The sequence below is a fragment of the Photinus pyralis genome, unplaced genomic scaffold, assembly GCF_008802855.1.
Source record: "Photinus pyralis isolate 1611_PpyrPB1 unplaced genomic scaffold, Ppyr1.3 Ppyr1.4_LG3a, whole genome shotgun sequence".
Taxonomy (NCBI): domain Eukaryota; kingdom Metazoa; phylum Arthropoda; class Insecta; order Coleoptera; family Lampyridae; genus Photinus; species Photinus pyralis.
The window spans coordinates 11,170,076-11,187,475 of NW_022170509.1; the positions used below are offsets into that span (position 1 = coordinate 11,170,076).

Genomic DNA, 17,400 nt, shown 5'->3' on the forward strand with positions numbered 1-17,400 from the left:
GCGCCAGCTAGCGCCACTTTGAATTCAGCTCGTGCCATTATAGACTTTGCAAAAAAGTCCTTGACTTTCGGGGGGTGCTATGTTAACGCTAGCACCACCATTGCGTCCGATCATTTCCAAAAGCAAGCGCTGTGTTCATCGAACCTAGCGCCAGCTAGCGCCACAAATTTTATAGCTAGCGCCACCCCCCAATAGTGCGGGGGAGACTTTTTCCTAGCACCACCATTTTGTTTTTTCGGGTAAAATTGTGACGTTTTGTGTTCTGCTGACCTAGCGCCAGCTGGCGCCACAATTTTAGAGCTTCCATCACCCTCCAATAGTGTGTGGGGGAGGGGGCACCACCATTTTGCCTTTTCGGGTAAAAATTTTATGTATTCTGTTTTGTAGACCTAGCGCTCAAGATAACCTAGTGCAATTATAGATTTTGCAAAGAGCCTTTAACTTTTGGGGGTGCTATATTAACGCTAACACCACCATTGTGTTCGATGACTACCAACAGCAAGCGCTGCGCTGTGTTCTTTAAACGTAGCGCCAGCTAGCGCCACAAATTGCAGAGCTGGCGCCCAATCCCCAACATTTTTGCTATTTTGTGTTTTACTGACATATCTCCCAGATAGAGTCAAAATCTTAGGAGTTGGCGCCACACCCAAGTAGTCTGGGACAGTTTTTCCTAGCTTTATGACTTGGCGCCACTGAAATATTTTGGATTAATTTTCGAGTAAAACGAGTGGTGCAGTAGCTGAATCTGCGGCAAGTATAAAAATAAGGAAATACAGTTCAATTATAGAACAGAACCACATTTTTATACCTTTCGCAGTAGAGACAATGGAACCTGGGAAAACGCCTATTACCAATATTACTGGGGAACCCCGAGCTACCACTTACTTACGACAAATTTAAGTATTGCCATACAACGTGCAGATAACGCGACCAGTCAGTGTAATGGGGACTACGATCCCCGTGAAAGAAAATTATCATTTATTATGAATTTTTAATTTTAAAATTTCCATAGGTATTACGGTTTCTTGTGAAATTTTTCCGTTTTGTGCTCTACTCACTACACAATTCTTTTTGTAAATCACAGTATTAATTTCACTACCACAATATTGCGAGCTAAATCGTTTAGAACACAGCGCAGTACAAAATAACCATAACCAGAGCTGGGCAGTATTCGATTTTGTAAATACTTTTTAGTATTCAAATACTTTGTAATTAAATACTTTTATGGAAGCAGTATTTGTATTTGTAACTCAAATACTTTTGCAAATTTTTAGTATTCGAATGCTTAGCAAAGTATTTGTATACTCCGTAAAGTATTCGAATACTTCGCAAGGTATTTGAATACTTTGAGAAGTATTCGAATACTTCGTATAGTATTTGAATACTTTTAAGTAATTCAAATATTTGACAACTATTTAGAAATTTTTAGAGGAAGTTTCCGTTATCACAAAATTAAATATAAAAATCCGATACAACATGAATACCGAACGAGCCTGGAGTGAAACTTTTTGACCCGACACACACGGACAGACGGACGGACAAAAAAGGATCTGTTTCAAAATCGCTAGAATTAATTTCAGAAAGGTGTACGTGTCATGTGCACCACGTACGATCGCTTTAAAAACTGGTACACGTATTCTTAAGGATATAACTGATATAAGACAGGTTCTGGTACCTCCTATATAATAATATAATAACAATAATACGCTTTTACTCCCCTTAAATTTGTATATAACAATAGAAATATAAAAAAAGCTAACCTCAGCTCAGGGAAAGGGACTACTTTCAGTGCATAAAACGCTGTTCTTCCATGTTGCCTCTATACAAAGTATAACTTGACATTTTTTAAGTATTATTAAGACTTTTATCTAGTACTATTTTAAATTTTTAATGTATTTGAGTGACAAGTATTCGAATACTTTTTATAGTATTCGAATATCTTTGGTAGTATTAGAATATGTTTGAAAGTATTTGAATACCTTTGAAAGTATTCGCATCAATCAGCATATTTATTTGTTAATTCTGCTAAAAAACAAAGAAGCAGATTCTTATATACTTATGTGTAATGTGCAAATAATAACCATAAGGCATATGTATTTTATATGATTAATACACTCCATTAATATACGACCAATCAGCTTGGTGATTGTTTCAAATTCTAACCAATCAGATGATTTTTAATGTGATTAAACGCCACATAGCTTTTAACCAGCGATAAAAATGCGTGTAGGAATGCGTAAAATATGTAGTGGTTGTAAAATTTACTGTCTTTTATTAATCTCCCTAAAATACACTCGATCTTGATTTTAAGTCAGGATAATTTTATTTTTAATTCACTCAAATTTTGTTGCCTCCTGGAAAAAACTCTCGAAAAGGATAATATTAATAAAATCGCTCCAGCTAAAACTGTCGCGATTTTATCACACTTTTGGTCTCGATTTTTTTCGGTGGCAACAAAACTTTCGTGTAAGAATAAAATTATCCGATTAAAAATCAAGCTCTTGTATATTTGCTCCCGATAAATTATATACCTATGTAGTATGTACGTCGCGTCGACTACTATCTAAAGGTGTTGTTTTTAACAATACAGATATACAAAACTTTACACAATTGACGCGCCTGTAAACCCTTGATGTGACAAATAATTTACAACTTTTGCGCATTCATAAAGGATTTAAGTAAGTTTGTACCTGCATACCTCACCGTCTGTTTACTTTGAAATGAAGGGATGTTCATATTTACAATCTTGCTACTTTACATACAAATTTTAGTATTTTTATTGGAACTTTTGTACTTTAAACAGAATGATCAATCCAAAAAGTAAAGGATTTCAAATTAAAATAATTTGTTTATTATTTCCGATCCTAAGAGGGACAGATTTGCACATTCGGGTTTAAAAATGGTGAAGAGTTTGACCATCCCAGATGCGGTGTCTGTCCGTCTGTCCGTTACCACAATATCCCGATAACGAATGGATCGATTACGATGAAATGTTGTAGTTGGATTCTTTATCAAATTTGTAGATCGAAGTTCGTGAATTGGCAATATAGCGCAAAAAATAAGGAAGGCCCTTTTGACATCTGCGTGAGTTTTGAACCGAATTGCATGAAATTCAATATGCGTATAGCTGTAGCTATATAACACGCAATTCCAAAAGTTGTGTCTAATCTATCAACAGTCACAGTGCCCTTTTCGCATCGACGTGTAAATAAATATAGAAAACGAGCTCCTGGCTACAGCATGTGCAAAACCAAATTTTGAACTTGGTGGTAGTTTTGCTTTTATTTAAAGTGTATATGTATGAAATTTCATTTAATTGCTTCCATAAATAGGAAAATTGGCACCGCACATCATGCACAAAACCAAATTTTGAAACTGGCGTTAAATTTGCTTTTATTCCAAGTTGCTATGTATCAAATTTCTTTTAAATGCTTCCATAAATAAGAAAGTTTTCATTCCAGTTTGTAAATGGTCGAGATGCGAAAAGGGCACTGTGAATGTTGATCGATTAGGCTCAACTTTTGAAATTGCGTTTTATATGGCTAAAGCTATACGCATATTGAATTTCATAGAATTCGGTTCATAACTCACAGAGACGTCAAAAGAACCTTCCTTATTTTTTGGGCTATATTGCCAATTCACCAACTCCGATCTACAAATTTGATAAAGAATCCATCCATTTCATCGTAATCTGTCAATTCGTTATCGAGATATCGTGCTAACGGACAGACGGACAGACACCGCAAAATTATAAAACTAGCTCTAAAATAAGTGGCGCTAGCCGGCGCTAGGTCAGCAGAGCACCAAACGTAAAAATTTTACCCGAAAAGACAAAATGGTGGTGCTAGGAAAAATTGCCCCTCACCCTATTGGGGGGTGGCGCTAGGTCTGACGAACACAGCGCTTGCTTTTGGAAATGATCGTACGCAATGGTGGTGCTAGCGTTAATATAGCACCCCCCGAAAGTCAAAGGCTTTTTTGCAAAACCTATAATGGCACGAGTTGAACTCAAAGTGGCGCTAGCTGGCGCTAGGTCAGCAGAACACAAAACGTCAAAATTTTACATAAAAAGACAAAATGGTGGTGCTAGGAAAAATTGCTCCCCTCACTATTGGGGGGTGGCGCTAGCTTTACAATTTGTGGCGCTAGCTGGCGCTAGGTCTGACGAACACAGCGCTTGCTTTTGGAAGTGATCGGACGCAATGGTGGTGCTAGCGTTAACATAGCACCCCCCGAAAGTCAAGGGCTTTTCTGCAAAATCTATATTGGCGCTAGCTGAACTCAAAGTGGCGCTAGCTGGCGCTAGCCATAGAGATTCTAGCGCAATCAGAAATTTTGAAATACGTTGGTGCTAATTAACGAGCGGAATTCGGTGGTATGGTTAGTTTGGGCGCAAAGCTGGTTTTTCGTTCAGTGAAATTGCAAATCGCCTTAACCGGAACCAATCCTGCATCATTCGCTGCTATGAGGCATGGTCTAGGGAAGGTCAGCATCGTAGCAGAAAAGGAACCGGGGGGCGAAACAGAACAAATGACGTGCAAGACCACCATCTTCGACAGATCTAGGTCAATTGCCGATAAACGGTTCGCTAACGAAGGTCGTCCTTTAACCATATTGGAACGGTTTACCGAAGAGCCAGAGCCGGGATCAAAGCTTACGACTTGCAATCCAATCGGCCACATCTTGTATTACCATTAACGACTCAACACCGCCAACAGCATTTGGAATGGTGTAGGTTGGAACATAGGGTGGCATCAGGTGGTGTTCAGTGTTGAAGCCCGATTCTATTTGGTTGTGCATGGGGGCCAGACGAAGACGTGGGGAACGTCGCACTCTTGAATTTTCTGTTGCGAGGCATGTGCACTACACTTTGAAGGTTATTGGTGCTATAACTTATGGGAGTAGGTCTTGTTTGTTATTCATTCGAGGCAATATACGAACGCGAGGATGGTGTGGTAGAACCCCATTTTCGTCCATTTCTTCAGCACTTGGAAGATCCACTTTTCCAGCAGGATAAGGTCCGTCCCCATATTGCAAGACGTTCTATGGATCGATTTGCTCAGGTTAATGTCAATCTCTTGCCATGGCTACCCAGATTTCCCTATATATCGCCCATCAAGCATGTTTTGGACATTCTGAAGAGAAGCCTAATGAACGTACCCCATCCTCCGTAGACGCTGGAAGCTCTATAGAACAAATTACAGGTTGCTTGGAACACAATACTTCAAGAGAAGAAAGACCTCTGCTAGAATCGATGCCGCGAAGAATTGTGGGACTGTGTAACCAATAAGGTCAACCCATTACTAATAACTGCTCACAACGCTCTCTTTTAATTTTGGTTATATCATTGTTTAAATACTTTTTTAAATAATGGTTATAGCTTTTATCCCCCCCCCAGGAAAAACCGCTTTAGAACCAACGAAGCTCGCTTGCTCAGGTTTCCTATTTAATCATTACGTGTCTTTTGTGCAATTGCTCTACCAGTTAATCTATCATACAAATCCAAAAATCTTAAATTTATAACACCTGAAATGAGGATTGTCAGATGTTAAATGAAAAAACTCTAAAACTTGCATGTTCTGCATCCAACGCGGTAAGCGTTTTTCTGAAAAGGTGATTTTTAACCGGAGTTTGCTGCATATACGTACTTTTATCAAGTGCGCAATACGTCTTGGTATTCGATCAACTGACCTAGGTATAGGTACATACAGTGGCGCGAAAGGCAGATGCCTCTTGGGCTAATTAAGTATAGGACTTGATGGGCAATCAAACAACATGACAAATATTCTGACTGTTATTAATGATCCTCAGATCCTTTATAGTTCTGTTTTATTACGTCGATTTTGACCAAAATATGTCAAAATCGTTATTTATGCACCAAGATCGTTGGGAAAAAGACCAAGAGCATTATCTCAGTGACCAAAACATGAATTTGATCTATTTCTGGCGACTACATGGATTTTGATCAAAACATGTCAAAATCGTTATTTATACCTCAAGATCGTTGGGAAAAAGACCAAGAGCATTATCTCAATGACCAAAACATGAATTTGATCTATTTTTGGCGACCAAGTGGATTTTCATCAAAACATGTCATCTCAAGGTCAAACGTTATAAACGAGCACATTACGTAAATGAGTCCAAATTTATTAATTCTGTGCTTTTGCATAATTATTGTGCTTATATAAACCGAGCACCTGCTATGTAAAATTCACAGAGAACCTAATCACTTAGAAACCGGCATATTTATGGGCCGATCCTTTTGGGAAAAACACCAACATTGTTTATTTTCGTCTAAAAAACCAAAGTTTCACCCGTACGTAACCACCTATTCCAAATGTTATGCGACGCTTTTAGCAAAATTATTTTAGAGATTATAATATATTTGGTATCACGCAGTCAGTTTTGTCATAATCCAATGTGTCGTTTTATAAAATACTACGCAAGGAAACGTAGACCTAATCTAAAATGAGTGAGTAGGTAAAAGAGGAAACGTGGATTGCGTCAAATCAGGAAAAGGCATTCATTTCACCTGTTCAAATTAAAATACTGATTATATTACAGATCATTAAGAAACTAAATGTAAAGGTATAATAAATAAAATTTAGGGCACGGTTTTGATTCGTGGAGCGCTAGTGATGCTTGCAACAGGAGCTGCAGCTTGCAGGTGTGGCATGTGTACATTCTGATTTTCCAATAAAAATGAGACGAAAAAATATTTACATCTTGTAAATTGTACTTATGCGAATAAAGTGTGGCAGCTGTTGCGCCAAACTTTATCGCATTCCTAATGTGCAACAAACAATGCGTTGCAGGTTACGTTTCAACTAAAAGTACAAATGAAACGTGTGTAGTTAATATATGCTTTAGACACATAAAGCCAATTTAGAGCGAGCAATTCGGGGCACCTGTCGAAGGTCAGTATTACACAGTTTTTCCACACGGACTGCATTTTCAACTTCGAGTTCCACATGCGTGAAGCGGTGAAAGAAAAACCTTCCCTTTATATACGCGTGCTCTAATATTGTAATTGATGATGTATGAGCAAGATCAAACAATATCTAATAAGTACCGACTTCCTTACAAATCAATTGACGTAGTAATTATTCTTGATTGACGATGTACAAATCCTTTCATATTCATTATTCAAAAGAAGACCTTGTCATTTATATTAGATTTGCACATGACTTACAATGAAATTGTTCGTAACTTTTACGTTTTATAGTGGAGCGCATAAAGACAGGTGCTGTATTCGCGCCTACACCTGTCATTTCGTGGCTGGATGGTGTACACCGTGCCAGCGTCCATTACCTTATTCTTAACTTTACATAAAACTTAAAAGTCAGTTTTTGGCAGGTTGCTTAAGACGACTCGTTTATTCATCAGATCAACCAGAATCCCATCATTATAGACAGCGAACACCGGTCACTAGCTAATTAATATTCGCCTTTGGCTTTTAAAATTGTAAAAAAATCTAAACTTGCGCGAATAATTTTAATTAAAACCAATTAGTCGCAAATCGACGAGTTACTCTAACAACATTCCACTGTTCGAGATTTGCAATTTTTCACCTGTCTAGCAGTAACACTGACCTACCTTACAAACTTATGCACTTTATTAAAGGGAAAAATACTTTTACACTAGACTTCTAATTAATTTACCAGTGGGCTATATTCAGTTCAGACGCTAGCAGTCCGATAATAGAGCAGTTTCGGAAGCAGTTCTGTTGCAATCCGGCTTGCAAATTACTAAACAGCGTGTTGGTTTTTAAACTGACACTATAAGATATGATTAGGTAATCCCGCAGATTGATCAACATTTAGGCCCAAACAGTAGGTACGTATTAGTCGAACATTGTGTCTTAGGCCCCCTCAAACTGGAGCGGTACAGTTGCACCCTCAAAAATATTACCAGGAGATTCCTTTTGAAGCAAAAAGTAATACCAATATGGCAGCATATACGCATGGTGTGGTAATCTGAGTAGGTATTGTTATTATTACATATAGTTAGGGATGAGCTGAGCATGTACGCGGAATAACAATCAAATAATTGGTTACGTTTATGCACCGACAATACGTCTACCTTATTGTGGAATGTGGAGGTAGATAATGTAAATGAAACTTCGCGAAAAAATGTAAGGCTGCGTTATGGTTCCTATTTTCTGCTTTATTGATAAAAAAATGTGATAATGATAAAACAAAATTCGAGTAATCCAAAGGACCTGACATTAAAGAATCGAAAGAATTCAAACAAATAAAAACATTTCAAGGAATTCAACGCTATAAACTATTTAAAGAACACCGAGAATTTGAAAAAATGGATGAATCTGTAGAACATGATGTGTATCAGAAATTCCCAGCATTCGAAGAACTTACGGCTAAAAATTAAAAAATATTTGAAAAACTGGATCAATTTAAACAATTGAAAAATTTGAATACTGATCAGAAGCCCCACTATAATAAAAGGATCCAAAGAAACGTAAGAATCCCAGAAATCTTCAGAATGGAGAAAATCGAAACAATTCGAACTGTATTGAATTTGATAGTTCGGAATAATCCGGAGATCTAACAGATCAACGTAATCGGAAGAGTACAAAGGATTTGAAGAAACTAAAAAAATTGAAGAATTGGAATGCAACTGATACGACACTGAATAAACTTGTAACAAATATAGCAAACGAGCTCCTGGGTCACTGACAATATAAACAGTTCTTCCTTGGGTGATGATCATAATAATATTGGCAACAGAATTGGAAAATTCGAAACCGTTCGCGAGTTAAAATGAAAGCGCAATTTCTCCATCAGTAAAAAGGCAAAAAAGAAGAAAGTTAATCAATTAATATGGAAGATTGCAAAGCGCATGCGTGATCTAATCTTGAAAACTAAACGTTTTTAGAAGGTCGGGGGAAATATGTACATTGAAATATAGTGATGATAGGGCAAAAAATATGCCGACTCTTGGAAACTGGGATAGTTGCCGCTTCAACGAAAGTTTTTAGCAAAATGCATCGAAGTCACTCATGTCAAATATAGATACACAACATTAATGCTAATGTACATGTTATTAATTTGTGCGTAATTTGGACTAAATTTGATGAGAGTGACTATAGGACTAAATCGAAAGGTTTTTGAAATAATTAAAAATGCTACAATGACTGCACAAATTTTTGTTTTGTTCCCCTTTCTCCCAGAACCGTTCCTTTTAGACATACGTAATTGAAAACTGCTCTTATTTTTAGTGTAAAGTCCATTGTTTAATAGAAAACCTAAAAAAAGGGTTTCGCCCTAAGGCGAGTAACCTTAGAACTTTTCAAAAATCTATAGCAATATGCGGTATGTTTTTCTTTACTAGAAGCATCTATGGTTATAACTTCAAAAAAATCTCCGAAAATAACAACGTTTGCGCATGCGCTCATTAATCGTAAAGATTTTTCTTAATTGAGGTGCCAGAGCTATAAGCTACCGAATGCAAAAAGAACGAACTACATATCTTGAAAACTATCGGAGTAGTTGAGGTCCCGGATGGAGAAAGTGGCCATAATATAGCGCCTGCCCACGTGAGTGGGAAAATGCGCTAAAAAGAGATTTTTTTTCATATAAAGACGGAAAATTGGAAAAATAAAACCCGCATCTTTTTCAATAATCTGCGATGCCGTGGAACTTTCTAAAACAAAAAGATATCCAGTTATCAGTAAGCAGCAGTTCGAAATGACTTTTATGATCGACTTGGTTACTGTATTGCAGTTAATGTGACTTATTCGAACATTTATTGTAAATTGTTTTATTAGGAAACCGTTTATATAATTTGGTCTTTCTTTATGTTGAATTCGCTGTTCTAAATATAATACTTTTTGATAAAATTTGATTTGTTTTATAGCAGACATTTCATGCCATGGCGAATATTTCCGTTTTTATTATGCAAAAAATTGATAACTAATACGGTTGATTGACGTAAACAATTTTTTCCTACAAAAAACCTTAATACATTTTTGTTCTAAAATAATTTGGGGAGCCAATAATCGCATGTTATGAATTTTACATTGAAATCCCTATGACGCAAGTCACCACCCTGTATATAGAAAAGTAATTGTACAGGTTGTACCTTTAGAATGTATAGTATTCTTCGCTCCTCGAGAAGGTTCTGTGAGTAAGATTAGTAGCTTTGTGTGTGAAATATATGAAAATGGATGGTAAATTTATAAAAGAAAACTGACTAAACAATAACAACAGTGACCACGATACCCAGTACCTACAATAATATAATTTTCTTTTGCAAAACAAGGACTTTATGGATTTCCAAATAAAATTATGCTCTATTTTAGGTGAGTGGCACAATGAGAAATAACATGAACGTAGAATACTCATAATAGATTTTTTGTAGTTTATTCAAACAATAGTTTAGATAATTTACTCACTACGTGTTCAATGTAACTGGTCCATATCAGTCGATTGTCAAGATAAATACCCAACATTTTAGCACATTTTCCTGCAGTAATCTTATTGCTCCCTGAAAAATGTATTATCCAAGTGTTGTTTCCATTAAGTTTTAAATCATTATAAGCATGTGTCTTGTACAACGTTTTGACTTTTGACGTTTTTATCCAACTTGATTAATAAAGTATCGTTAGCATTGAGTGGGATGCACAAAATTTAAAAAAATCATAGACATACACAATGAAAAATATAGGCCCCAAAATAGAACCTTGAGCAACTGCATATTCCATACATACGAATAGAACCATCATCATTCATTACACATTGTTTGTAAGTTGCAAGGCAGAATTCATTTTCTCGCCAATTTATCAATTAATAATTAATATTAATTAATTAGTGCAGAAATAAAACTATTGCACCAAACACAAATACCTACATAATTTGGGATAACAAATCAAATACTTCGTTCCTATACAAAACAGTAAAATATGCAGACCTCCTGACTTTTCTTTCAGTGTTTTACATATAATTCGGCATTAAAAATTACAGAAGCGGCCCACGTACTGTACCTTGAGGAACGCCACATGTTACCGGAATGGGTTTGCTTATGTTTTGCAATTTTTTAAATAAAATTGGGTGGCTTATCGTGTCGAACGCTTTGCATAAATGTAAAAATATTGAAAATGTGGGTTGATTGTTGTCTGTGGTTGGCATGGGGTTGATGCACGATGCAGTACCATCATTTACTCTTGTGTAATCATTTATGAAAGAAACGAAACCTCGACTACCTAATATGCTTAAATACAAATTTTATTTACTATACGTAAGATTTCCATTATTGTATACTATGGTTATTAAGGTGAGCTAATATTTAAATATTATTACATTGTAGACACATTTGATTTGTTACTTTGTATTATGTCATACTTACATATTTATTTGATATATAATAATATAAATAATGGAAAAGTACTTGAGAGTATTAGAAAGTGGGGATATTTCTTGTGCAATCGACATTTCAAACTCATCGCTTATCAGGCAGCGTTATCATTTTACGATAAAATTCAGTAATGGAGACTAGAGATATCTTTCTCTAGCTTTGTGGGGTCAATTGTATAATTTTCACAAATCTCTGAGTCTTTCAGGAATACTAGAATGTATTGCTGGATAACCCACCTTTCTCTCTAGAAGTTGTTAAACGAATCACTTTTTTATGCCTCGTTTGCACAAAATTGAAACCTCGGTTCAAAATCATCTGATTTCGCTCGAAAGGCTCAATGTATGTCGATTTTAAAGGACCAGAGCCTTCTAACACTAAGAATATGTATAATTTGACTATTGTTGAGGAATATTCAAGATTCCCTTTTGCCTACTCCTGTCCAGATATGACCTTGACTATGATTGAATAAACTTTACAATCTTTTTACCATATTCGGAACACCTGCCCATATTTATTCTGACAGAGGAACATAATTTCTCTCGAGGGACCTGATTAACTATCTGTACTACGAGCTCGACTACTTCATGTAACCCTAATGGAATAATATGGAAAACCATGTAATTGGCTATGAAGCAATAAGGGAGTGGAAACTTCTGGATGGGATGAAGTTTTGCCAGAATCATTACGTGCAATATATTCTCGGTTATGTAACCTTACACTTACAAACTGCACTCCTCGCGAAAAGATGTTCTCCGCTGCCCGTCGATCAACATATAGAATACCCATACCAATATGGTTAGCCAATCCAGGAAAGGTACCTACTAATGAAGAGTCATCTACGAGCAGTGGCGGATCTAAGGAAGCAGGCCCCATGGGCAACCTTGAGTAAGGCTCCTAAACTATCCCCTCTCCTCCGACTATCGCCCATCAATTTTTAAAATCATGTTGGTGTGGGTAATATTATAGAATTAATTAGTGATGATTGATAATTATTCTATACATTACTTACATTGTTGGATGAGGAACAGAAATTAACTAAACAGCTCGAACAGTGTATAATTGCAGAAAAACATCTAATATTAAAAAATGTAAACACGTATAGATACATATATAAAAAATAAAAATATTTAAGATACAATAAACGATAAAATACAGGTATAAATATATTTCAAAATATATTTCTAATTGCTCCTTTTCATGCAGTTTCTTTTTCTCAGAGCCGCTCTTATAGATTCTCTTTGGTCCGCTCATAGTGGACTAAAAATTCACATTTATGAGGATTATTTAAGAAAAAAAACCTATTCAACATATAATGCAAATGTTAAATTAAGAATTGAAAGAACGGCACATCAAATATTGAAATCGTCTACCTAAATGTAAATACACAAAACTACATCTGTATAAAATAAACATAGGTATTTACTTAAGTAAAACCAAATTTTCTAGGCATCTCACCGTTTAAAAATTTGAAGTTTTACGAAATCTTAAAGTTCAGAAACTAATTACGTTATTGTACCCAAAAGTATTACCTAATCATTGTTATAAAAATAAAGATTCCACTTACCGAAAAGAAGCATCAAAAGTCCGTAAACGGGATATCTTTGTAATCCACTCACTCACAAAACTATATCAAAATTACTCGTACCTATATATTCTGTAATCACTTCAACAAGAGACAACTACCTGTAAGGGATTAACAAAACTGTGAGTTTAAAAATAGATATTGTTTATGAGTTACGACTTACAATGTGCATGACTCATCAACCCTTCAGTGTAATTTGTCAATAGGATTAGTAGGATAGGATATCGGTAGTAAGCATTCCAACAGTGTTATTGTTATGACTTCCGACTCTATATGAGATATGATGGGCGCCCACCCAAACCATTTTTTTCTCGCAGAAAAAACAGTTTTTATTAGTTAAGGGGCCTCGGGGGCCTCCGGGGCAGAGCCGGGGCCCCGTAGGCGAAGGCCTACTACGCCCACCGTTAAATCCGCCACTGTCTACGAGCGTCCAAGTCCAGTTGAAGCAAACCAAGAATATGCTCCAATCCGACGTGCGTCAAATGGCACAGAAGTTACGGTTTCTTTGAAACATTTGGTTCCAACAGGGAATAAGTCAATTTTATTACAATAAGTTTTTTCATCCATGGGTTACTCAGTTACTCTTACTAAGAATGTAAGATTTGCTAACCTTTTGTCTAATAAACTGCGTCTATAGTGCAATGTAATGTTCACTAAACTAAATTTGTACATTGACAAAGTGGCATTTTTTAAAAACTGTGTCACTTTCTTTGTGCATGTGCAGCAAATACTGAACATTTTACATCTTTTTGGTGTCATCTTAGATAGCGCTATAATGTTTACCTCTATAGATGTTTTTAGATAATCAAGTTATTTTAAATATATTACACACCCACGTAAACACAGTGTCTCCTAATAGCTTTATGTCATCTGCCCGCAACCAGTTACGATTTAGGCTACCTACCACGTACTTTCGCATTAGCCCATTAGAAAACACTCGTGACCCAATTGTGGTTTCTGATGTACAAATACAAAAAATGCAGCAGGTGGCCGTATAGTGTCGTACGATTTAAAAAATTTAAATTCCTAGCTAAAGTGTCCAATCTAAGTTTCTTCGTTATCTCATATTGTAGAATGGCGATTGACGACTTATTAATCGGATGCGTTCACCTGCCATTGTAACATTTACGCGGTGCGTAAAACGGCAATCTCGAAATTCCTAATTGGCAGATTATATATCACATCCGGATATTATTTTATATTCTCACCAACTGCAGCATTATATACTTGCAGATGCATATGACGTCACGGTACGTCACAAACACTTGCCCCTATTCCACAATTTGCTCTTTTTATATTAAAGTAAAATTTAAATGCCTTTTCGCATTATACAATATTGTGAAGGCATAGAAATAAAAGGTGTTATTATACACTATTTAAAGTGACGTATCTGAACCGGAAAAGTACGCAATCGAAATACGTAAAATTGGAGGTGTTCTTTAAAAACAACTTTTATGAACGGGCCTTCATTAGATAAAAACATAAGATTATTATATTATGTGTTAGGAGAGCGTCTACCGGAAAGTAATAATACACGGTCGGCAGCGCGCGCCTTGTTCATGTACCTTAATTGGCGGATTTTTTCGAAAACATACGAACTTTGCCTGCAAATTACTACGTCCCGAGCCACCTTGTCCAAATTGTCGTTACGCATCTTGAATTAAATATTTTTTACTTCACTTAACATTTGCCAAATGCTACCCGCAGAAGCGAACCCCTGTCGAGACTAATCTTAATTAAAAGCAACGTGCACCATTTTGGCGTCGTTATCTCCAAAAACTAGTATTGGCATGAGAAATTTTAGCTCTCAGGCAAGCTGTAATTATAGTACAACGTTTAAGGTGCAGGACCATAATTCTAAGCTACGTAGATTTTGATAGATAAATGGATGGGGATAATTTGTTTTAAGAAATATGTTTGATTATAAAAGGCAATTACAAAAAAGTGTATCCTGTAACGAGGTGTAATTACAATAATATCTGTAACTAGATCTAGACATAAAATAAGTATTTTACCCAACACCGTTTATGACGGAAGTAATCTTTTAATTCGTTTAGTTAATGAAAAATGAAAATAGTCAGGTTTAACCCATTCATTACAACTTCATTCATTATAGATTACAATTGTTTATCCCCATCTTTGCAATTATAATTACTACACTGTCGCGGTGATCAACAAGACAAAGGCCATTTTATTCTTTAAAAATTCATTTGCTAATGCACTTTAGATAAGAACTGAATTGATGTATCTGTGATGCTACTATCAAAATAAAAAAAAAAATGTATATCTAGTTAGGTATCATTGTTGATCAACGTCTGCGTGCAGCTGTAACTAACAACAGATGTAAGAAAGCAGCTGGACGGACACGGCAGGTCCCGTAGGCCACTTCCTTGCCTTCTTCCTTAGCTTACCTTATCTCCTCTACCTTAGTTTTGGTTGAAGATGTAAGGGGGAAAGTTCTATTCTAACATCTGCTACATACCAAAATAATATTGATAGTTGTTATTGAGATTTTTAATAAATTTTCTAAAATCGTTAATATATGCTTGCACACGCTACTCCAAGAATAATAATACCCTGTCGTGTTTCTCATTTTTTTCGAGTAATAAAAGTGTTGTACATTGAAGGGAAAGATTCATGTATGAAAGAGATACTTACAGGTTAACAATAGAAAATGAGACAATAGTTCTTAAGAGAACACAACAGCATAACGCATACATCTATAGTGACAGCTGCTACTTTATATTTTATATTCAGTAGCACGAGCCTCGGCACGTGCTACAATACTCTCTAGACCCGCCTTCGCAGCTCAACAAGTCGCTTATACTCCTATTAAACTTTATATCCTTTTATCTTCCATGCTGATTAAATATTACATTAATAGATCGTTTTAAGAGAGATGCAGAACGTTTCATTATTCATTCGCGTTTGCAAAGGCAAAGGTGTGCAGCGAAAATGTTTTAGGTACCGATAAAAAATTCCCTTACTCGCCCTTCGTATGTCTGAATGCATTCAAAGTAATGTACACACTACATTCAAGGTGAATAAACATTGACGTAAAAAGCTAATTGTTGTTGTTGAAGATACAGATAGCAATGCAAAACTTTTTTGTAATTTTGGCGCCTTTATAAATAAGGTTGTGTCGTAAATTCAATTACTTGATTTATTTAGGTAGGTACAATTAATTACTAATGAATTTATACCGGTGGCAAATAGATTAATTTATCACTTATTTGTACTCAAATTTATAACATGTAAATGTGTAACACGAGCGCGAATTTCACTATTCAACATTTCGCAATCCATGTTGGAAAAACACAGCATTTTATATTTCCTGGAAAGAAGGCGTCATTTCTTATTGCCGGTGACTAATCCTTTATCAACTTGATGGCGCTCTAGAAAATTCGCTACAAAATAATACATAGTTTATTGAATCTTATGAGTGGTTGTATGGTAGCAACGTTAATTTCCTGAACCTTGTGGTGAATCATTCATTTTTAGTTTCCCAATCACAATATTGTCAACTTCTTTGCCTAACAAAGCTCACATTTTTTCGATGGACCGTACCTGGAAAACATTAGGTGTTTTACCTTCTTTGGGAACAAATGGCATATTATAGACCTACAACGATTTTTTAAAAAAAGAAGAAGCTAGATCAGACCAAAACATGATCATCCTCTAATATGTCTTATATAGATATGCTTGCGATGCCCCTGCCGGAGAAATGACACACCACATCAGAGTGTTATCTTCTAATTTTGCTTTTCTTTTATATTTTACATTGTCATTGAAATCGATTACCCTTCAGAGTTGGATAACGTAAGGCATTTTTCACCGTGCAAAATTTAGTAGTGCTCGACAACATCATGACATTCGATGCAAAGGTAAAGCTGTGTTTTGTAAATTACATGCTACTTCTTTTAATGTATCGATATGCAGTCATATGTGAGTCGACTCTTTCTCTTGCACTTTCATGCAATGTCAGTCAAAACGCGAGATCTGGTGTTTTTCAATTTAAACAAGGTGCCATTTACCACCGGAGGATGTTGAAGCTAAAGTTAATAAGTTGAAAAGTAATCGTAAACGATTTTGAATTTTTTAATTTTGATTTTATCAAATTTTATCAATTATCAAAAAATAATAGTCCAAGAGTTGAATTGTTCAACTATCTTTCAGATCCTGTAAGTGTCAAGACTTCAATCAGTTTAAAAATACTATTAAGAACTATCTTCTGAACCACTACTTTTACTCTGTAAGCGACCACCTAAACACACCCTGTGATAACTTAATGTAAAATACCTTCTATTTATTCTCGTTAATTACCTTTTTAAACATTTACTATTGTTCATGAATAATTTTATTGTTGTGTTATTACTTGCATGTATCACTGTATTTGTTTATGTTCTTTTATGTACCTATATCATATATGTGTATATTTTTTAATT

The 17,400-nt window shown here is 35.6% G+C and overlaps 1 protein-coding gene across 1 annotated transcript in view; it reads right to left on the bottom strand.

Moving 5' to 3' along the window:
- The window catches only part of LOC116165870 (neurogenic locus protein delta-like), a 124,374-nt gene that overhangs the window by 30,381 nt on the left and 76,593 nt on the right, over window positions 1-17,400 (bottom strand). The window lies entirely within an intron of this gene.